This window comes from Phaenicophaeus curvirostris, chromosome 7, assembly GCF_032191515.1.
Source record: "Phaenicophaeus curvirostris isolate KB17595 chromosome 7, BPBGC_Pcur_1.0, whole genome shotgun sequence".
Lineage (NCBI taxonomy): Eukaryota > Metazoa > Chordata > Aves > Cuculiformes > Cuculidae > Phaenicophaeus > Phaenicophaeus curvirostris.
In genome coordinates, this window is record NC_091398.1 from 3,139,310 (window position 1) to 3,162,604 (window position 23,295).

General features: G+C 43.5%; 1 long non-coding RNA gene across 1 annotated transcript in view; it reads left to right on the top strand.

Moving 5' to 3' along the window:
* LOC138722456 (uncharacterized) overlaps positions 1–10,748 on the top strand; it is a 54,132-nt gene extending 43,384 nt beyond the window's left edge. The window contains exon 3 of the long non-coding RNA XR_011337706.1: positions 10,653–10,748. This is a non-coding gene — a long non-coding RNA (uncharacterized lncRNA). The remainder of the gene's footprint in view (positions 1–10,652) is intronic.
* The last annotated feature ends 12,547 nt before the right edge of the window (positions 10,749–23,295 follow it).

Sequence of the window (23,295 nt, forward strand, 5' to 3'; positions counted from 1 at the left end):
TGAGCAGTATTCGAGTCACTCAAAGAACATGATGTAATTGTTTGGAAGGTTTTTTTGTCTACTTTTGCTAGATGGCTCCAATCAGACATGGTACCTGTGAAAGTCTTCTGTCCTGTTAAACCCAACCAAACACCATGTGCTCTATGCAGAAATACACTCGGTCAGTGGTAGAAAAGAAGGGTTCTTGTTATTTCTTAGGCTTGCATCAGGCAGTCAAGTCTGTGCTCAACACAATAACATCTCATGTGTTCTTTCACCTTTGCGCTTTTTTGTCTGAACGGCTCAGTGCCGGGTCCTGCACTTGGGCCACTACAACCCCATGCAGCGTTCCAGCTTCGGGAAGAGCAGCTGGAAAGCTGCCTGGCAGAAAGGGACCTGGGGTACTGGTTGACAGCAGCTGAACGTGAGCCAGGAATGACCCAGGTGGCCAAGAAATCCAACAGCATCCTGGCTTGGATCAGCCATGGGATAGCCAGCAGGAATAGGGAAGGGATTGTGCCCCTGCAGTCAGCACTGGTGAGGCTTCACCTTGAATCCTCTGTTCAATTTTGAGCCCGTCACTACAAGAAAGACATTTAGAGGCTGGAGTGCATCAAAAGGAGAGGAACAGAGCTGGGGAAGGGGCTGGAGAACAGGGGTTATGAAAGTCAGTAAAGGGAACTGAGATAGTTTAGCCTGGAGAAAAGGAGGTTGAGGGGAGACCTTATCCTCTACAGCTCCCTGAAAGGAGGTTGTAGTGAAGTGGGTGCTGGTCTCTTCTCCCAGGTATCAAGTGATAGGAAGAGAGGAAGTGGCCTCAAATTGCGCCAGGGAAGGATTATACTGGACATTAGGAAAAATGTCTTTAATGAAAGAGTGGTGAAGCCCTGGCAGAGGCTGCCCAGGGCAGTGGTGGAGTCTCCATCCCTGGAGGGCTTCAAAAAGCATGTAGAAGTGGCACTTTAGGACGTGGTTTAGTGGGCACCATAGGGTTGGGCTGATGGTTGGACTAGATGATCCGAGAGGTCTTTTCCAGCCTCAATGATTATATGGTTCTAAGAGTATTTTTTTTTCAGTGATACATCTTGGTAAGCTGATCATTATCTCAGTAGTAGTGGAAGTTTCCACAAACCAGATAAATACACAGCTTATACTAAAATACATTTAGGGGAGCTCTTCCAGAAAATAAATAAGGTGTCATAACTGGCTACTTTTCCAGTAACACATGTTCTGATACATAAATTACAAGGGCTTGAGACAAATAAGCTTTTATAATCCCATGGGTAAAGCATGAAGTTTTGCAACCTTTTTTCCTCCTGCATTTATAGAACACTCTTTCAAGGACTGTGATTATTTGCCTGTTATCTGATTTCACCGCAGAGTAGAAACCTGACTGGAGCGTTGCATTCTGCTGGGTAATTATAAATTTATTAGGGGAGTTTTGACCAAACGTCCCTCACTATTAGACTTTGCTGAATCTGAAGTTCAAGCTATTAGACTTCATTTGATTTAATGCAGTGCCCTCTTTTTCTGTTCTGCGTGTGCTTTTTGTACTTTCTGTGTTCTCAGGTGTGTTCAATTTTCCCTTTCTGGGTATTGTTTGCCAAAGAGGCTATTTCATGTCGTAGAAATAGGACAAAGTAATTTTTAGAACAGCAGAATATGTAAGGAGGCAAGGTCCCTGAGGAGGAAATAAATTTCCACCGCAACAAAACAAAATAGCTTTCGTGTTCTGTTTGGATGTTGCTGTGGACTGAGGAGCTTGTTAACAGCACACAAAGGCATAAATAGTAGGGAGAGCATATTCTGGTTGTGGAGGTGACACCACAGAGTGAGGGAAGAACCCTCTTTGTATTTTGGGTTGAAGGAACCTGTAGACCTGGACAGGCTGAATCGATGGTCCGAGGCCAATTGGATGAGGTTCAACAAGGCTTGTGCCACGAGAACCCCATGCAACACTACGGGCTTTTAGAGGAGAGGCTGGAGAGCTGCCTGGAGGAGAAGAACCTGGGGTGCTGGGTGACAGTCAGCTGGATGTGAGCCAGCAGGTTGCCCAGGTGGCCAAGAAGGCCAGCAACATCCTGGCCTGCACTAGGAAACAGCGTGGCCATCAGGAGCGGGGAAGTGAATGTGCCTCTGTACTTGGCCTCACTATGAGTCCTGGGTTCAGTTTTGGGCCCCTCATTACAAGAAGGACATTGAGGAGCTGGAGCATGTCCAGAGAAGGACAATGAAGCTGATGAAGTATTTAGAACACAAGTGTTGTGACGAGGAGCTGAGGGAGCTAAGGTTATTTAGTCTGGAGAAAAGGAGACTGGGATAAGACCTTAACACTCTTTACAACTATCTAGAAGGAGGTTGTAGTGAGGTGGGGGTTGATCTCTTCTCACTGGTAGCCAGTGATGGGACAAGGCGAAATGGCTTCAAAATGCACCAGGGGAGATTTAAGCTGGATATTAGGAGGAATTTCTTTACTGAAAGGGTTGTCAAACACTGGCAGAGGCTGCCTGGGGAGGTGATCTCTGGGGGGGAGGTAAAAGATGAGTAGGTGTTGTATTTGGGGGCATGGTCTATTGGTGCATTTAGCAGGGCCAGATGGATCAAAGAATCATAGAATAACCAGGTTGGAAGAGACCCATCGGATCATCGAGTCCAACCATTCCTATTAAACGCTAAACCATGTCCCTTAGCACCTCGTCCACCCGTGCCTTAAACACCTCCAGGGAAGGTGACTCAACCACCTCCCTGGGAAGCCTGTTCCAGTGCCCAACGACCCTTTCTGTGAAGAATTTTTTCCTAATGTCCAGCCTAAATCTCCCCTATCGATGCTTAGACTTGATGATCTTAGAGGTCTTTTCAAACCAAAAGCACTCTGTGATTTGGTTTCTGTGGAAGGTTTACAGACAAGCTCATGGGCACGCTATGATGGGTTTGCATTTGACCCACGTTCCTGCTATAGGCAGATTTTAACACTTATGTGATGCTTGCAAGATTGATCCCCAAAATACGTGCGACTTACCAAGCAAGACCCAAAAAAAACCCCAATCTCTTACTGTTGACTTATGTCTTTTTAATTAAAAGAATCAATTTGATCCATTTCAGAGTCTCCGTGGTTTAAGAGTGACTTCTAAGTTCTCTGCTTTCTCAAGGAGGTCTAGGAAAAGGATGTAACAATATTTTATTGCATCCGTGTAAACCTGCTGAGTCAGATGAGTAATGTTTGTTCTAGAAAACACCGATAAACTATTTATATCACGTTTAGGGTTCTTTCTTCCTTGGCCAAGCCTTCCTAGTTGCTAGGGCTTCACTTTGCTTTTGGCAGAAGGAGGAGGAAAAGGACATAGGAAGGGAAAGAGTTGCGCCCTTGAACTTAGAAGGTAAGTCCGTGCCGCTTCAGAGATCAATTGCCTTTTACATGCTCAATTTACTGTGCACAAGACCAAAAGAGTGAGCTGTCGGGTTCCCGTGGTGATAAACCTGGACCTAATCCTGCTCCTGCTGGCATCAGTGGCAAACCTTGTGTCGCTTTCAGTGGGAGCAGGAGTCGCACACCGTGCTCGTGTGATTCAGCCAGCCCTACCTGGCCGAGCTCAAAGCAGCCTCTGATGTGAGCGTAACAGGAAGGTTTAATACTTAATCCTGCTTCTGCTCCCTGTGAATGTAAAAAGTGTAAAATTGTCTGAAGCCAACAACATAAAGGGGTTTCCCACGATTTAGTAACTCGGGAGTAACTCTGCAAACTGACACTTCATAGAATCACAGAATGGTTTGGGTTGGAAGGGACCTCAAAGCCCATCCAGTCCCAACCCCTGCCATGGGCAGGGACACCTCCCACTGGATCAGGTTGCTCAGAGCCCCATCCAACCTGGCCTTGAACCCCTCCAGGGATGGGGCAGCCACAGCTTCTCTGGGCAACCTGGGCCAGGGCCTCACTGCCCTCATCATGAAGAATTTCTTCCTAATGTCTAATCTAAATCTTCCCCCTTCTGAATTAAAGCCCTTCCCCCTTGTCCTACCACTCCAGGCCCTTGTAAAAAGCCCCTCTCCAGCTTTTCTGGAGCCCCTTTCAGTACTAGAAGCTTCTCCAAGGTCTTCCTGGAGCCTTTGTCTTCTCCAGATTGAGCAACCCCAACTCTCTCAGCCTGTCTTCATAGCAGAGGGGCTGCAGCCCTCGGATCATCTTTGTGGCCTCCTCTGGATGCATTCCAACAGTTCTTTATCCTTTGTTTGTTGATTCCAGAACTGGACACAGGGCTCCAGGTGGGGTCCCACGAGAGAAGAGTAGAGGGTGAGCATCCCCTCCCTTGACCTGCTGGCCGCTGGGGATTGCTCTTTGTTTTGCAAAGCACACAAACTGTGAAAATTAAAATGTTCCATGTGTGCTCATAATGAAGCTAAATGACACAGAGATGGATTTGATTTCTGTTTTCTTTCGAAATATTTATAAATACCGGAGAAGAGATGTTTACATTTTCATAAAAATAGTAGGAGCATCTCTTTGAGTGCTGCATTTCAAAGTGTCAACCACTAGTTTGAAAGGGGGCACAAATGAACGTTCACAGTTTGAAGAGACCTTCGTTTCATTGAAGATAAGTTATAATTGAACAAAGTGGCTCATATTGACAGCACCGTACTGGCACATAGCTTTTCAGAGACAAATGTACTTTCTATAGAGGAAGTGTCCCCACATGTCAATGTCTTAGAAAATGTCTTACATTTAGCGAAATAATGGGTCAAGGGAAAAAATCATTGTTATAAATGATGGGAGGCACTTTTAACTGAAATACTGGTAGTTTTACATTCTTGACATGAGTAATTGGATGTGTCATATGTGAAGCTACCTAGACATAAAATAGAGGTCATAAAATGTAAAGCCGTGATAGGATGCATTTATAACAGCATAAACTAAACTGGCATTTTAATGTCTTAAGCCAGCCCATTTGCTATACTTGCCCATTGATCTTGGCTGGCAAAGTTGTACGCTTAATTTAAACACATTTTGGAGATAAAGCCACATAATGGGAAAGTGATAGGGTTTGTTTTTGTTGAAAGTTTTTTTCCTTTTAAGTGTTTCAATTATATCACTGTAGCACTGTTGAAGACTAGTTGTTTTGTGACCTTACAAAACTTCCTTAGAAATCCTAGAATCATGGAACATTTTGAGCTAGAAAGGGCCTCAAAGATCATTCAGTTTCAACCCCTTGCCATGGGCAGGGACACCTCCCATTGGATCAGCCCCATCCAACATGACCTTGAACCCCTCCAAGGATGGGGCAGCCACCACTGCTCGGGGCAGCCTGGGCCAGGGTCTCTCCACCCTCAAAGGAAAGCATTTCTTCCTTAAGATCTCATCTAAATGTCCCCTCTTGCAGCTGAAGCCCCTTCCCCCTCATCCTGTTCCTGCAATTCTTGATCAAGAGCCCCTCCCCAGCTTTCGTGGAGCTCCTTTCAGTACTGGAAACTGCTCTAAGGTCTCCTCAGAGCTGAACAACCTAGGCAGAACAACCCCAACTCTCTCAGCCTGTCCTCGTCCTGGAGGGGCTTCAGCCTTTGGATCATCTCCACGGCCTCCTCTGGACTTGCTCCAGCAGCTCCATGTCCTTCCTGTGCCGAGGACTCCAGAACTGAACGCAGGGCTCCAGGTGAGGTCTCACGAGAGCAGAGGGGGAGATTAATCTTGGCATTTTACCTGCTAGGGATTGCAAGTCACATGGAAGAATGTCATTCAATAGACTTGAGAAAGAGTTTAGTTTGGTGTTTGTTCCCTGGGATGATTTCAGAGAGCAGTTGTTGGGAAAGATAGTATGGTTTGAGAGTGTTTGTGCTTTTAATGTATTCCATTGAAAGGTGTGTATAAAGGTGTCTGGCAGAGGCTCTGACTCAAACATACATGCTTAAAATCTCATTAATTTTGACTGGCTGTACAGGTGCTTTTAATTATCATGCTTGAAATGAGACTTAATATGGCACAGCAATAAAATAAGTAACTATGACTACCTAACTAATCACTGAAATGATATCACTCCCCACCTGCTGAATTTTTCCGTGAGCTGAGCATAGAAACCACACGCTTTAAAATAAAAATCAAAGCAAGAGGCAGAGCTTGTTGTGTTTTCATCAGATTACTAATAAGCATTTGTTATGTGTTTTTTTAAAAAAAACCACTTTTAAATAGCAGAAAAACTGGCAGCATGTAATCTCACCTGTCGCTCTGGTTCGCTGTGTGTCTTTGGAAATGAGTGCCGAGCCGCTGTGGAGCGCTGCGGGTCGTCCAGGCTGTGTGCCCTGTATAGCCCTCAGCGATAAATATGTACCGGCCGTTGTAAAACGTTCCCACCAGGGTGTGCCAGCTTGTTGTTCGTGTTGATTTTTAACTGTCTGTGCATGGAGGAACACATACAGGGTAAGAGAAATCTGTTCGCTATCTGTATTCTCTTTTAAGTTATAGAAATATCTAACTAATGCGTTATTTGGCCGCTATCGTGTATTAGCACAGAGCTGGAAGCCTGTTAATATTCAGCGAAGTCTTATGGAAGAGGAAATGTTTCCTATCTTCTGAAGTTTTACTGAAAGTCCTTTGGAATTTGAATGAACCATTCTGGAATGCAGTTCTCAAAAGAGAAGTCTCTAAAAATTGAGCACGTAGAATTTTTCCATCCCTGTTGAGCTGGTGATATCACAGAATCATAGAATCACCAGATTGGAAAAGACCCACCAGATCATCGAGTCCAACCATTCCCATCAAATGGTAGGATTCATTTAAACACCAGCATTCATGATATAGATGTGATTCTTCTAACAGTCTGTCTGTGTTTGCTTGAATCTGTTAAGAAAATCGAAACGTGGTTAGATTAAGGTTGATTTATTGATGGATGTCATTAACTTACCTGGATTTAAGGGGAGGGAAAATGACTTTGTCTAGAAAAAAAGAACACTCAGGATAATTAGTTATGAGTCAAGAAAATGTGTTAACTGATGGTTTACACTGAGAAAATAGAGATAAAAGCTAAAGGGTGAGGGTTGGAATCGGTGTCTGAGATGAGGTTCAGAATGCAGTCATCAAAGTACTGAACTCCCGAGCAGTATTTCTACCACCAGGACCTCTTTCTCTGTCTCCGAATGTAGCCAACAAGAGCACTGCAAATGCCTAAGCTACTGTTCATAGCCAATTCCCACTCTCTTCTGAACCAAAATACTTGGAGACAATGAATCCGTGAGGCTGTGTGTTCATAATGGAAAAAAAAATAATTAAATAATAGATGTCGCTATGGATTTATCCAATGGAGATAAACTCGAGGTTTCTCCTTGGATTAATGCAAACCCCTGTATTTATTCCAATGGAGGCTGGATTCGATGATCTGGTGGGTCTTTTCCAACCTGGTGATTCTATGAACCACTGGACAGAAATACAAACTCTCGTGGAAGATGGGGTGATGCTCTACCCTTCATACCATACCTACATTTTTGTGTGGAAAAAGTGCATCTAAATAAAATGTTCCCCTTTCTGACCAAAAGATAGCTTGTATACAAGACAGTCTCACTGAAATTATATCTCAGCTGGAAGGAAAGATGAGTTTATTTTACGTAGCAGTTGGAGGTTCTTAGAAATATCGGTCAGTTACTAGAGTGGTAAATTAAATCTTGAGAGCCAGAGCTCGCTCATCAGTACACAATGATATGGAAGTGGTAAGGAGGGAGACAGACAACTGCATCGGGTCTGGGTGTTTGTGCTCTTGATGGAAAAGTACAAATCATTTCCTTCCCTTCTGCTGCTGTCATGGTCCATCACTTCAGTCCATTTTCACCTTGCAAAAGGATTCTGAATGGGCCTTCCTGCTTTAGCACCTAATTAATCTCTCACAAGCCTGTTCTTGCAACCAGTCTGCCTGGGACGATCTGACTCTTACGTCAGTGACTCTTGAACAAAATATGCTTTTTCCCTTTACTTGCCTTCCTTTTCCTCCTTTTTTTCACCTCAAGCAGCTTGAAGAAGTAGCTCCCCCCAGCCTTTGAGAAGGATGTACATGCATCCTGTTACTACAGGTAAATATCCCCTTTTCCTCTAGAATAGTATCACACTGTGTAAAGTTCCTTATGTTTTCAAAACTAATAAGTTCCCACAAAAACACACAGAAGGATTTTGCTTGTCAGAAAACTCTGCAGCCACTCCAAGTTTTGCAGCGTAACGGGCAAGAAGAAATAATTGGCCACTTTTAAGCAGTGGCATATTTGTACACAAATAAAAGTATATGATGTGAGGTGAAGGCGGTGTAAAGCATTGTCATGGGACCATGAAACAAAAAAATGTTGTATTGCAGTTACTTTGTTGTTGTATATCAAGTGATTGTGAATATCAGATATCTTGTGCGCCACGCTCTAACAGCCACAATACTTTATGACCAGTTTGAAATGAGTCCTTGTGATAAAATAACACATGCAGTCTATATAAGAGATAATACTGAACGGGATAATGCATTATCTGTAAGAGAAGAACATAGATTCTGTGAAATGATATCAGCAGAATCAGATATTCCTTTGAAATATGTTTCCTGGATAATATTTCTACTGGGGAAGAACTTATCTCCCTTCTGCGGGGACAGGCTTGGTGTTCAGCTCAGCACAACATGTGCCTCCCAGTCTGGGGAACAGAAGGGCCTTAGAATAGGTCTGAGAAGTCGCGCTGTTAGATCAGAGATCGGGGCAGTGTCCTTCGAAGCCCTTCAGCTCTGCTGGCCTGTATCTGATCCGCAGCTGCTGATCTTCTGTGCTGTGGAAACAAAACCTACAAGAGCTCTGAGACTCTTCTGGTGACACACAGGCAGGAAGAAAAGAAAAACAAACCCCCTACATCTTTAATTCCCCCTGCTGACAGCTTCCTTAATAAATACTGTAAGAAATTTCTCAGTTAAGAGCCATCAGTAATCTAATTTGCTAGCCCCAATGATATATTCAGCAGCCAGCTCCAGGGAGGTGTTTCTGCTGTCAGAATCCCATGAGCAGGGAATAAAATCCAGAGCCCTCACTGGAAGCTGCAATAATTTATGATGAGTTGTTGTTTTGTTTTTTTTTCCATGCTATTTTCGACTCAGCTGAACAAAGATGATGGAGCTGCTACCAACCTTACATTGATCAGGTTTTACCATAGCGCGCTCACCTACTCGTGTGTTCTCACAGTATATAACGACATAAACACTGCGAATTCATGAAGGTTCTTCTACATCTAAAGAGCTTATGGACCAAAATTCCTATCAGCATGGGTGGCTCTGGCTTACAGCCATAATGAATGGTGATTGCCAGTTCATTTCAGTTGTCTCCCCTCTTGTTTTGTTTGCATAGGAGTTAAGCCTTTGCCATTCTGTTCTGTTTGAATAGACCCAACTTTCATAGAATGGTTTGGGTTGGAAGGGACCTTAAACCCATCCAGTTCCAACCTCCCTGCCATGGGCAAAGACACCTCCACTGGATCAGGCTGCTCAAAGCCCCATCCAACCTGGCCTTGATTTGTTTGTTACCTTCTGTGTTGTCCTGGTGAGGCATATTGCTTCTCTTCTGCTGGAGGTCTTTAAGGAAGGTTTTTCTCTGGTGTATGAGCAGAAGACAAAAGAGAAGCCAAAAAGCTTTTATTAAATTGTAGTTATATAGCCAACTTCAGGTTGATTTGTGAGAGAACTCTTTCTCTGCAGGAATGTTGTAGTGGTTGTGTCTCTATCTCTTACGATGGGCAAATCTTCCTGTTTTGTGTTCTGTCTGTATGGGGTTCATCCCCTGAATAGAGAGGGATCAGCAGCATTGTCTCAGAATTAACTCACTGAAAAATAAGAAAACAAACCAAAAAGATACAGCAAAACAAAACCTTCTAGGGTACTGCTTCATAGCTGACCAGCTGAGAGAAGGTGGGATAGCTGGAAGTCTTCAGCCTTGAAAGAACTTCCAGAACCATGTCATGGGTTAATTCCATCAGAGCCACAGTAAAGACTTACTTCTTCCCTGACATCTGGTTTAAGAACTTACAGGTTATAATAGGTACTGGTGGGTCTAATCCATAGTCAGAGACCTCTTCTTCAAGGAAAAGGTCTCTTGGCTGTCCTCAGTGACAAGGCTTTACCTTTGGAAAAGAACTCCCAGATGTTACTTAATTTCTTTAAGTCTTTCTGCAGACCTTCAGAAGAAAGTGAGGCTGCTGGTACCCTCTGGTTTTCTTCATGGTGTGTGTTGGCATGGGGCTATAGATCTCTTAGATCCTGTGTAAGCAAGAAGGAAGAAGATACTTTTAAAAAGGAAATGGTGTTGTCAGCAGTGAAATACTCCCTGTCCTATCTTTTCATCCATGTTCTTTCTAAATTCTACATCAAACAGGGTTTTTGAGGGTGCACCCAGGAAACAAAGTGATGCTTTGATTGTTTGTCCTTATAATTCCATCTTTTAAAGCCCACTTCTCCTTTTCTTTTGAGCTTCTTGCTGTAGCCTTCATTACTGGGAAGCAAACACTCAGCTGGTATGGGTTTTTGTTTCCTCTGTGGTGTGGTCCTTGGGTGATGAATAGCAATGTTCATTTTGTTAAGAGAGTAACTATTAAGGATACATGAAACGTGTTGCTGATTGACCTAAACTTGAATATTATTATTATTATAATGACTGGCAAGTGCTGTATTTCTGGTTTTTTTCTTTTGCAGTGAGAGAAGCAAGCGTAGGATGGGTGGCCGTAAAGATTCAGTTCAACAGCACTGAGGTTCTTCATTTTCCAACACTGTGCTCACTAGCTCTGCTGAAAAGACTTTATCTCTCTGGGATGCCAGTATGGTAAGCAGCCTTTTTCTTGGACTTCAACTCAAGCTAAGTGCTAGCACGTACGGCGTGAGAAAAATGAAAGCCAGTGTCAAATTGAAATAGAAAGTAAGGGTGATATAGCAACAGAAAATCCACTAACACAGCAATTATCTTCTGACCAAAAACATCACCATGTAACGCTTCCTTGACATCTGAAATGACTGAGTCCTCACAGTGCAACAAACACACAGGCACTGAGATCACAGAATAAACAGGTAGGCTCGGTGAGGTGGTGGTGGTGGAAGCAACTGGTGGCCTGGGTCTGGCACTGTGCGAGTTCAGTGGTTGGAGCAGCTGAAGGTCAGCTCTGTCAGGCTCTTTTTGTAAGTGCTGCCATGTGCTTTAAGTTATAGACAAAGGGAATGGGGGGAAATGCCATGGAAGAAACGCGAGCTACATAGAAGTCTAATATATTCATTCTTCCTCTATTAGAGATCCCCTGCCTGCCCCCAGAACTCACTGCTAATTTCTCATGGATTAGGTATTATTTTCTCCATAATATTTTCTCCAGTAGGTAGTGCCAGCAACTCTGCATCTCTGCTTTTATTCATCTCTACCTTCATCCTTTAGTATAGGTATAAATGCCTTTAGTACATAGGAGAATGTATTTACCCCTGCTCCTTTGCAGACCAAATATGTAAATCCTGTTTAAGTAGAATCGAAGAACCAGAAAGGAGGAGGTTGGGTTTTTTTTATCTCTCCTCAGAAAATTCAATAGTTATTGCTGCTGTTGTGATATTTCTCATAGACTAACTCCTGAAACTCCAAAGTTGCTACTTTGGAGTGGAAGGGATATCGCTGTGTTTTAATAGTTATTGTCAGCAGAGCTATGCAAACATTGGATAAGAAAAACCGACATGAAAATGACAGTGGGATATTTGAAATGCTCATTAGGCGATTTCTATTTATGAATCACAGAAACAGACTGAATAGAAGGTCATTTAGTAATAATTCTGGGCATAAAGCACAACAAGTTTAAATGAAGCCAGTCAAGACTCATTATTCTTAAATGCCTTGTTTTGTAAGAATATTTGAAATCCAAATATGAATAATTCAAAAAGAGAAAAAAATACTGAAGCACAAACAAAAGTGAAAACTCAGCGGAAAAAATGGATTTCTGCTTTGTTGGGTTTTCAGTAAATCCTGCAAGGGACTTTCTCTTGCCAATGGTCTGATAATCTCATGTTCGTAGCAAATTAACAGAACTATAAAAGAGGGGTTTTTTGACAAACTTACAGAGGAAATTTTCACCCACTAGTGCTGCTTTTCAGCTCTGGGTAATTTTGCTAAATAGAGGAAGGACCTTTTGCAACATGCAAACGTTCTATATGACATTTTGTTGTGTATTTATTCTGTTGAACTGTTTCCCTGTATGTGTCCCCACTGAACTACCACTTTAAGTGGTGGAATCACGGCGTAGAGGTGATCTCCCTTGAAATACTGAATGATCTTAAATGTTGCCTTCAGAAAGAAGATGAATGATTTTCTCCCATTAGTCTGGAACAGAATATTTTCTCATCTCTCTAAGATCAATTAGCATTAAGGAGTACATTTAAGATAATTTTAATGAAACATGAAAATCATACTCCAGTTTGTTTTCTCATTAATTAGGCTCGTATTATTAATCACATCTTGCTCTTCAATCATTAACTTTAGGCAGCTCTTTATTATTGAGATAATGGATGCAGAGAACAGTAAGTCAAAGCAGTGCAAGTTGAATGGACGATGAGCTCTGGATTTGGGGCAGAATGGATCATAAATCTTTGTGATTACTAAGCTGAAGCTATAACGCAGCCTTCACACTTTCAAAACACGTGACATTACTTTTTTTTACTTCATTTTTTTCCCCCTGGATACCCTAGGATCAAGTCTAGTGGTTCAGAAGAACCTACAGCGCATTGGCTGTGATTTTAAAACTCAGAGCTATGTTGCCCATAGGGAAATGAGAACAAAGAAGGATGAATAGTATTCAGATGATTATGGCCCTTTTCAAACATTCTAGGAGCAAACAATGTTGGATTTGGATGGGAACCATCTTCATACCGTGCCAGACTCCCAGTAGATGAGATGTATGAGGCGGAGGCTGCAATTCATTGGTAGGAATTTCTTGCCAGTAAAGCTGATGGCTCTCGTGCCAAGATAAGCTGCGGAATTTATTTCGCTTTATGCCAGTTTCATAGAAAGATGAGCATATTCTGGAATATTTTCTCGCTGACACATCAGAGGGAGCATCTCTTCTCATGAATTGCAAAGTGTGTCCAATGATAAATGCGAGAGGAGCAAAAGAACATGAGACCTCACGAGTACAAGTTCACCTGCCTGGGTTAATTCTTCTCATGATAAGCGGTCTGCCACTCATCTGCATCTCCCACATTCTGATGAGGTATTCCTTGGGGCTAGTCAGATTTGTCTGGATAACATTTGAGCCAGGCTGAATCTTTGCTCTTTCTCAGACAGATAAAATGCCAAATATTTATACACTTAAATAATTAAATAGTAGGGAAAAAAGGTACTCACATTTTTCATTCGACATGTTTGAAACTTATTGATTTAGCAACTATCTCGTCTGTGTTCTGACTTTTGAAATGTCAGGTTCTATAACTGGATATTTCATTTTTTAAAAGTTGTGCAGTGACTGTCATTTAGAAGTCAGTGTTCAGTAGTGATGCCCTGCGGGATGTGTCCGACAAGGACCTGGGAAGACTTGTAGTTAACTGGACAGTTCCATTCACATCAGTGATGCTATTCATAGAAATCACAGAATCATTAAGCTTGGAAAAGACCTCTCAGATCATCCAGTCCAACTGTCAGCCCAACACCACTGTGCCTACTAAACCACATCCTGAAGTGCCACATTTACACACTTTTTGAACCCCTTCAGGGACGGAGACTTCACCACTGGCCTGTGTAGCCTCTGCCAGGGCTTCACCAGTCTTTTGGTAAAGAAATGTTTCCTAATATCCAATCTGAACTTCTCCCGGGTGCAACTTGAGGCCATTTTCACTCATCCTATCACTTGTTACTTGGGAGAAGAGACCAGCATCCACCTCTCCTTTCAGGGGGTTGTAGACAGTGGTGAGGTCTCCCTGCAGCCTCCTTAGCACATGCACAACTCTGTAAAAAGCGAGAATCATACAATGCTCTGTTTTTTCATTTGATTTTGTGAAATACTAAGCATCTGAGATATTGTTTGATAGCTGCTGTCCATTTTAGTCTCTACCGATCACTGATATTCGGGTACTTGTAGTTTAATTTTTTAGTTAGCCAGGATTTATTCCTGACTTGATGCAATGTTACCTAGGGATTTTTAGCTGAGCCCTATTTTTCTGCAGAAAGACTGCTGGCACATAACACAAATGGAAGGATCCCATTCCCACCCTGCCATCAAACTAATATCCCTCACGTCCACATAGGAAGGCATCAAACATGTCAGCATTTTACTGTTTGGGTCAAAGATGACTTTGATAGAGGTAAGACAGCGTGGTAGAACAGTGACCAGATGCAAGTTTTGGCTCTGTGCATCAAATTTTATCCTTGGCAGTAATTTGTGGGCTGAACAGTGCAATCAAAAGTTAGAAGCTCTGAGTTAGTGTTGTCTTGGAATAACGCAGGCACCAATGTCATAGGAGGAAAGGAAAAAACAGGGAATGTCCAAACTCCTACATTAACAGCAGCAAAAAGCTCCCAGTAGTGATAACTCATTTCCATTGAGCCAGAACCTGGCTGTGTCCACCGGGCCCCTCAAAGACAGGTGTATTTTCTTCCTTCCCAAAGCAAGGGAGGGGAGTGAGAACCCAGGCAGAGCCTCCTTTCAGGCTCACAGGCTGAAGAAATTGTCTGTTCACAGGCGTGGAGAAATTGGATCTCTCTTAACTGCTGGAAACGGTTCATGAGTGGTGCAGCCACGCTCTGTGGCAAGGAAAGCTGGACTTTGAGGGCCATGTTACAGTGAGAGGAAGGCGTTAGGAAGAAGTAGGCAGTGAAAAGAATGAGGTGCATTTGGGTGTTGCTTTAGGGCAGGGTATTTTTCTTTAAATGCGGCTTGGAGAGTTGGGATTATTCAGCCTGGGGAGGAGAAGGCTCCAAGGAGACCTTAGAGCGACCTTCCAGTACCTGAAGGGGCTACAAGAAAGCGGGGGAGGGGCTGTTCACAAAGGCTTGTGGTGACAGGACAAGGGGCAGTGGGGATAAACTGGAGTGGGGCAGATTTGGACTAGGCAGAAAGAGGAATTTCTTCACCATGAGAGTGGTGATGGACTGGCCCAGGTTGCCCAGGGAAGTGGTGGCTGCCCCATCCCTGGAGGGGTTCAAGGCCAGGTTGGATGGGGCTTGGAGCCCCTGATCCAGTGGGAGGTGTCCCTGCCCATGGCAGGGGGTTGGAACTGGGTGGGCTTTGAGGTCCCTTCCAACCCAAACTATTCTATGATTCAATAAAAAAAGGTCTTAGGTGCAGCCCTTTTATAGCGTTGTTTCCTAATAAATGGAGGCTTGTGTACTCGTGATGGCTGCTGATCATTTTCTGCTAATGGCTTTTGACTGTTAGCCAAGTTTTGATAAAGTTTAGGTTTCCATGCAATTTGGTCTCTGGTCGACAGCAGAGACCCAGATGAATGCCCTGTCGGGTAGGAGAAGCGGTAGGGGTGCTTAGCCCCCCATCAGGCACCGCCTTTCCCATGGTTCTCAGCAACCTCACCATGCCCTACAGAGTGGTTAGAGGCGGTGATGGGATACGGCCTGGGACTGCTCTTTCTTGGCTTCTCATAATCCACCCCATAGTCTTTTAGAGCCTGGTGTGATCCATCCGTGACTTCAAAGAAACATCAGAGTAAACCCAGAAGAAACTGGAGCTGTGTCATTTGCGCATTTGCAGTTGTGCAGAAGGCATCTGATTTAAGGCACAGAAATCATCTAAGAACAGTGGGTGTTTAAAAGGGCTTCTCATAGAATCATAGAATCACCAGGTTGGAAGAGACCCACCGGATCATCAAGTCCAACCATTCCTATCAAACAGTAAACCATGTCCCTTAGCACCTCGTCCACCCGTGCCTTAAACCCCTCCAGGGAAGGTGACTCAACCCCCTCCCTGGGCAGCCTCTGCCAGGGACCAATGACCCTTTCTGTAAAAATTTTTTTCCTAATGTCCAGCCTAAATGTCCAGTTCTCGCGCTCTGTCCTTCCAGAAATGAACACTTGCACATACCGGTTGTTGTGCTCTCCGCCGAGGTTGCGAGCTGTGGTGCGGCATTTGAATGATGAGGGCTTAGCTGCTTAGTTGTTTCATGTGGATGTTGAATAATTACAGTGATGCTGATCTAAGCTCCAGTCTTACATTTTTTTCCTTCACAATCCAGCCCCTCATCCCGTCTTGTGTGGTCTCTGCGGCACAGGACAACCCTGCTGTGGTTCCCGTTGCAACCGGATTGTGCCTAAAAGCTAGTTAGCCCTTACTTGATTAAATGTAGTGGAATTCTTCCAAACTAGTAATTTCCTCAGTCAACCTTCTTCCTTGCTCTAATGAAATTATCTGTTAGATATTAGCTTCTAATGAAATTATCATTTAGATCTTTAGAGTATCTTTTTGTTTATTTTTCAGTGTTGATTTTGTCAGAATTTAGTCATTTGCAGTTAGTAATTCCCTGAATTAACCTGATATATTTTTTGTTTCTTCCAGCAAAACATACATTATCTTTTAAACTGCTTCTTTTTCAACGTGGAGTTGGTCAGAAACTTTTGTCAGTGGCTCAGATCTTTGTAGGGTTGCTGCCTGTCTATGGTGGGGACTTTTATGCCTTTGTTCATTTGGAACGGTCATTTATGAGGTAAAGTCCTGAAAAATGTCAGTGTTAAAGGACCTTAAAGGTCTTTTCCAACATAAACAGTTCTATGATTCTATGATCAGGTGTACAAGGCAGGGACAGAGAATCATAGAATACTTTGGGTTGGAAGGGACCTTAAAGATCATCCAGATCCTTCCCCTGCCACAGGCAGGGACACCTCCCACTGGATCAGGGGCTCCAAGCCCCATCCAACCTGGCCTTGAACCCCTCCAGGGATGGCACAGCCACCACTGCGCTGGGCAACCTGTTCCAGGGCCTCCCTACCCTCATGGTGAAGAAATTTCTCCTTATGTCTAGTCTAAATCTGCCCCTCTCCAGTTTATACCCATTGCTCTTCATCCTATCACCATAAGCCTTTGTGAACAGTCCCTCCCTAGCTTTCTTGTAGCCCCTTCAGGTACTGGAAGGTTGCTCTAAGGTCTCCTCAGAGCCTTCTCTTCTCCAGGCTGAAGAACCCCAACTCTCTCAGCCTGGCCTCAATGTGGAGGTGCTCCAGCATGATTCTATGATCAGGTGTGCAGGACAGGCACAGAGAAGCCAGAGGGAGTTATTTTGAAATCCAATCTGGTTATCTTTCCGTTTTTTACCCTAGTCCAGTTGATTTATCACCAAGTAAACACCTTAGACACAAAATTATCTATCAGAATATCCTCAGGGCATTGGTTTTGTCAGTTTTATTTGAACCCTTTTGAACTCTTGAGGAAAGATTTCAAGAGCCAAGTGGATAGACAGATAGGTTGTTTCAAAAACCTTTGACAGGCAGTTTATGGTTCCAGTCAATTCTCTTCAAAAGCAGGTCAGAGATTGAAGTCGTCAGTGATGGAGACGAAGAGCTCTTCCACGCAAACTTTGAATCTCTTAGTGTAATTGAATTATTTTGCTGTAAATAAGGGGCATGCAAGGATAAGTCCAGTTCCTGGCATGAAGTGTAACGAATTCTGTGTTCCTGATTCTGTTCTACATATTTGTGAATAATTGGTTCATATTTTAAAACTCCCTTTCTTAATATGAAAAGGAATTTATGTGTCACAGTAATATATGAAACCATGAAGAAATAGCTGTGAATACAGATTATGTTTTCTCTAAGAAGTAATGACACAAAAGACAAAAGTAAAACTTGAAGAGGTTTATGTTAAATCTGTTTGGGACACTTTCCTAGACACATAATACATGGGTTTTTTTTCAAAACCAAAAATATGACTAAGGAAAAATGGCTTAATTTCTTTCGAATCTTGAAAAATAATTGGGAAACAAGCTTGATGTGGTCACTGCCGTTTTTAAAATGCAATGTTCTGACTTTCCTCCAAAAGAACTTCTATGCCACAAGGTGGATTATAATAGAATATTTCAAATAATAAGCGCAGAACTCTGCAGTTTGGATCAGCTGACCCAGATGCAAGCAAGAAATTATCCTATGTTCTTGTTCGGCTGTGGGGCTTTTTTTCTTCTGTGTTTTTTTATTTCCAGAGAGGCAGAAAAATCATTGTCCTTCAAATTGTGCTTGACTGCTGTCCCCAGGACAACTCTAAGACTGGAACTGTGACTCTTTGACTTGGCCTGTCAGTACTGACTTATCCCTCCTTTTCCTTGCCTTCCTGACTTTGCTCCCAAATAATTAAATCCCAAGTTTAACACACTGTATAATCAGTCGATCTCATGGGCTTTTTTCCCTGTTAAACTAGGTTTAAATTAGACTCTAAACATTTTAGATCAGACAAGTTGCCTTGTACTGCAAAGCTCCAAGTGAATTAGTAGCTCTTAAGAGGTTATAATTATGGTTTTATTAAGCTATTCCTGTTTATTGATGTGTCTGAGCTTGTCTGCTGGACATCAGAGTCCTTCTGCCAGTGGGAAGACAGCCCCTTTTAACACCTTGTCTTCCTCTGCCTTGTCTCCACAGCATAGAAATGTTATGTTCTTACTTCATTTCAAGAAGTCTTTGACAAGACAGGACAGTTTTGTAATGCTCTCACACACATGGTGTGACTTTTGGGGTTGCCCTGTGCAGGGGCAGGAGTTGGACTCGATGATCCTTGTGGGTCTCTTCCTACTCAGGGCATTCAGGGATTAAAAATCCTACGATTTTTAATATCCAGCTTGTCTCCAAATTCACGTGAAACGTATAAATGGCTTTATATTGGCAGTGATGTGGTTATTTAGTTAAAGTTGCACCTTTTCATCATGGTGTTCATAGTCATTTAAGCTGCTTCTAGAGGAGAGAGCTCCAAGGTCCCCTGCAGCTTCTTGCTTACCTTCTTGTGTAATCATGATTTACCTAGGGGCTCTGCTTGAATTTCCTCCTGTACCTGGAAATGCCATTGCACCCTACACCCAAGGCTCCTTGCAGTGCAGCTGGTCTGGTTTTAAGTTGCTGGATGTCTTAGAATGAGTCTTGGCTCCCTTCTTTTATCATTGAGCTCCTCTGATCCTCCCCTAGCAAGCTATGGGTGTACACTGTGTATTTGTTTTCCTGTTTGCTTCCAAGCTCACAAACCTCCCAGCCCACCTGGCTGCCTGTCTCCCTCCCAGCAGGTCACCGCCGCCACACTTCCCTCCTGCAAGTTTTTCTGCCTTTCACTAAGGCAAAAGGAGTTGTGGAATCTCCTTCTCTGGAGATGTTCAAACTCTACCTGGGTGTGCTCCTGTGCAACCTGTTCTGGGTGAAATTTAGATTGAAATGGGGAAGATTTAGATGAGGCTTTAGGAAGAAATTCTTCACAATGAAGATTGTGAGGCCCTGGCCCAGGTTGCCCAGAGATGTCATAGATGTCCATATCTGGAGGTGTTCAAGGCCAGGTTGGATGGGGCTTTGAGCAACCTGATCTGGTGGGAGGTGTCCCTGCCCAAACCATTCTATGATGAACCTGCTTCAGCATGGAGGTTGGACTGGATGATCTCCAGAGATCCTTTCCAATCCCACCATTCTATGATTCTTTGGGCGTTCAAGGATTTCTCTCATCCACGTGCTGCATTTCCCTCATGCTCCCCCCAGTCTAACGGTAGATGATGGGGAGATGCTTTGGCCCTGTGTGTCTCCGTGCTCCACTTTCTATTTACTTACACCTTACCTGCAAGGGGCTTGCTCCTGGGCAAGGCATTTTGGAGGGATGTAGGCACGTAAAACACATGCTTGTGGTTACAAATGAGGGACGTGCACCTTCCAAGCAGCAGACTGTGCGATTCACAGCTCCTCCGGCAGCTCCCTTGCTGCGTCACTGACACCAACGTGTTCTAAACTCGCAAGGGCAGGCAGAGAGGCAGCAGCAGGATGGAGGATGGTGCTAATTCACTAGTGATTGAATCAGATTTCATCAGTTGTATAATGAGACTAGATCAGTTTCCAGTTGCCGCTGGTTATTTTAGAATATTAGTAGTAATTAGAGACCTATAAATAGATACATTTAAGATATTTGAAGTTCTAGCCAGGGGAAAAGTCTGGCTGTAGAGCTCCATGAACACTTAGATAGCGTGGCTCCTGGCGTGCCGTAAGGCTCTGTCGGAGAGCTCAGTGTGATGACATTTGGCTGTGTCACCAATTATGTAGAAAGCAGGGGAGAGAAGCGTTTCTGTATTCCTGTCCAAATTCCTGTGTTCCTGTCCACTACAAACAGGTTGACCTGAATCTGAACTTCTTACCAGCTGCCTGTGTGTATCTATAACGTGGGTGCATGATGTCTTGCGGTAAATGTGAGTTTAATTTTTATGTCGTCAATGTCACTTTGAAACAAAACCGGAGTCAAGTTCTTTCAAAAGCTTTGGGAAAGGCCTGGCTGCAGAATAACATTTGCATTGACTTCTCGGTCCTGAAACTCTAATTAAATTATTGATTATGAAGCTGGCTGCTTTCTTAATAGTTCCTAATGTAACAATTAAAGCAAAGAAAGTAATTAAAAATGAAAAGATCGGTCCACAAGTACAATCTTCAAAAGGTCATTTTCAACTTAATCGCTTCTTTGAAAGAGGCGAGAATAAAACAAATGAGTCATTAGTAAAAAAGCAATTTAGTGTATGCATGTGTGTAATAATGTTCCTACCAGATTTCCACTGGCCCCACAATACCAAAATTAATTAAAAATAATAGCTAAATTTACTTAGTTGATATTATATTAAAACCTCTGTGCCCAGAGCAGGCCTCCATTGTGTGAAGCGTAGGAGAAGGTACGTAGGCACAGCATCCTTCTGCTCCGGAGGGCTGAAAAGCAGAAGCCAGAAGCTTCAGCCTAGAGAGAGCAGGAAACTGCAGTGAAACCATTATGTTATTGTTTAACATCAGAAAAAAGGTTTTGTACTACACAGACTGTTTATTAGCAACTTTTGTTTAGGCATGAGAAGCAAGAGGGAGTTATTAGAGGTCAGTCAGCTTGGCTTAAAGGGAAAAGCACAAAGGGGTTTGCCAGACTATTTTAGAAGACTTCTTAGCACGGTTGCATTTGGCAGAGCAGAAGTGAGAGCTGACGCTGGGGGAGTTAAAACTGATAGAAAGCTTGGAATCTTCAGGCAAGAAAATAGTCACTTTTAACCAGGTTATACAGCCAGATGCTGTTTGCCTTCCTCTGGATGGAGAACTAATGAGTGTCGTCCTGATCGTCTTCTGCACTGCGGCTTTTCACAAAGCGCTCATGATGTAAAATCAGTCACAGCCTTTGCATCAGCTGTGCACAGCTGAAATTTAGCTATCATGTCCTGACAAGCCAGGGAAGGAAACACATTTGAGATGAAAGCTCTATTACAAACATGTTACCCGCTGCCACAGCTCTTTCAGTACAAAATCTTAGAATCATAGAATCACCAGGTTGGAAGAGACCCACCGGATCATCGAGTCCAAACATTCCTGTCAAACACTAAACCATGTCCCTTAGCACCTCGTCCACCTGTGCTTTAAACACCTCCAGGGAAGGTGACTCAACCACCTCCCTGGGCAGCCTCTGCCAGTGCCCAAGGACCCTTTCTGTGAAGAATTTTTTCCTAATGTCCAGCCTAAACCTCCCCTGGCAGAGCTTGAGGCCATTCCCTCTTGTCCTGTCCCCCATCACTTGGGAGAAGAGGCCAGCACCCTCCTCTCTCCAACCTCCTTTCAGGGAGTTGTAGAAAGCAATGAGGTCTCTAGCTTGCGTAGCGATGCCGGAGTAGCAAATTGCTGCAGTAATTTAGAGGTATGAAGACAGCCTGTTATAAAAGTGGGTCCATATCCCCATACTGCTTGCACCTGTGAGGTAATGGGAAACTAGGCCAAAATTTGAAGCACGGATGTGGAAATTTGCTAAGAAAATGCCTACTGTATGCAGCACCTTTTAAACACGTGTATCTTTATGCTCAGGGAAATCATTAAACCCCAGCAGACAGAATCATAGAATTGCCAGGTTGGAAGAGACCCACTGGATCATCGAGTCCAACCATTCCCACCAATCTCTAAACCATGCCCCTCAGTACCTCATCCACCCGCACCTTAAACACCTCCAGGGAAGGTGACTCAACCACCTCCCTGGGCAGACCGTTCAGATAAGCACACACATCAAAGAAATACACGTCACGCGTGTCTGGGAGTTGTCCAGTGTTGTGAGCTTTATTGGGGAACTGAGATCCCATGAATAGCTACTGTGCACGGCAACTGTAAACACTTTCTCTCGATGGTAATAGCCACGCTTGCTGTGGTTGGATTCTGCTTCAACGTGATTCCTCAGAATCAGATCCTATTCCTGACGAGGCATTGGGGGCAAACATTACTCTGTTATTCAGGTTGTGCGAGAAATTGATAACTCTGTTACTCTGTTAAAGGAATTGCATCTTAAATGCCCTTTTTTCTTTCCACAATGAATTGTGGGATCTTCTTTCCTCGCATATTAACTGAGGAAAGCAGACTATAGGCATGGATGTTTTATGAAAGGTCCTCTTAGTAGATCGAGCTCCGCCAGGGGAGGTTTAGGCTGAACATCAGGAAAAAATTTTCACGGAAAGGGTCATTGGGCACTGGCAGAGGCTGCCCAGGGAGGGCATTGAGTCACCTTCCCTGGAGGGGTTTAAGGCACGGGTGGACGAGACGCTGAGGGACATGGTTTAGTGATTGATAGGAATGGTTGGACTCGGTGTTCTGGTGGGTCTTTTCTAACCTGATGATTCTATGATGTGTCCACCCCTCCACCTGCACGCCTACAGTGCTCTGCTATGTTGTACTGAAGAACAGGAGTGGTAGTTTGTGATCTTTCCTTTTGTCTGGAATCCCATGAGCTGTTTTTATGTGCTATTAAGTACTGAGCTGCTGTTCTGTCAGGTGGGAGCAAGACGCCTGGATGCACTTGTCTACATAGAACATGCTATGATGGTTCTTTATTTTTCATATTCAAAGCTTACACTAGACTCTTTTCCAATCTTGAGCTGTTATATATCAAACCGTGTATTGCACTGTCTCTTCCCAGACGCAGCTGTAAGACCTTGGGTTTCTGAAGTCTGGTGACACACTGATGGTGGCTGCATATTGTCAAAAGCTCAATTAAAACAAAAAAAACCTCTCAAACATTACAAATCCATTTCCTTTCTACCAACAATAATGTTGTGAAATAACTAACAGCTTTCCAGTTTGATAAATACTGGATCAAAATGTTGGTGGTGAATCAATCTGTTGCTTTGTATGGATTACTCCCTTCTAACCACTACT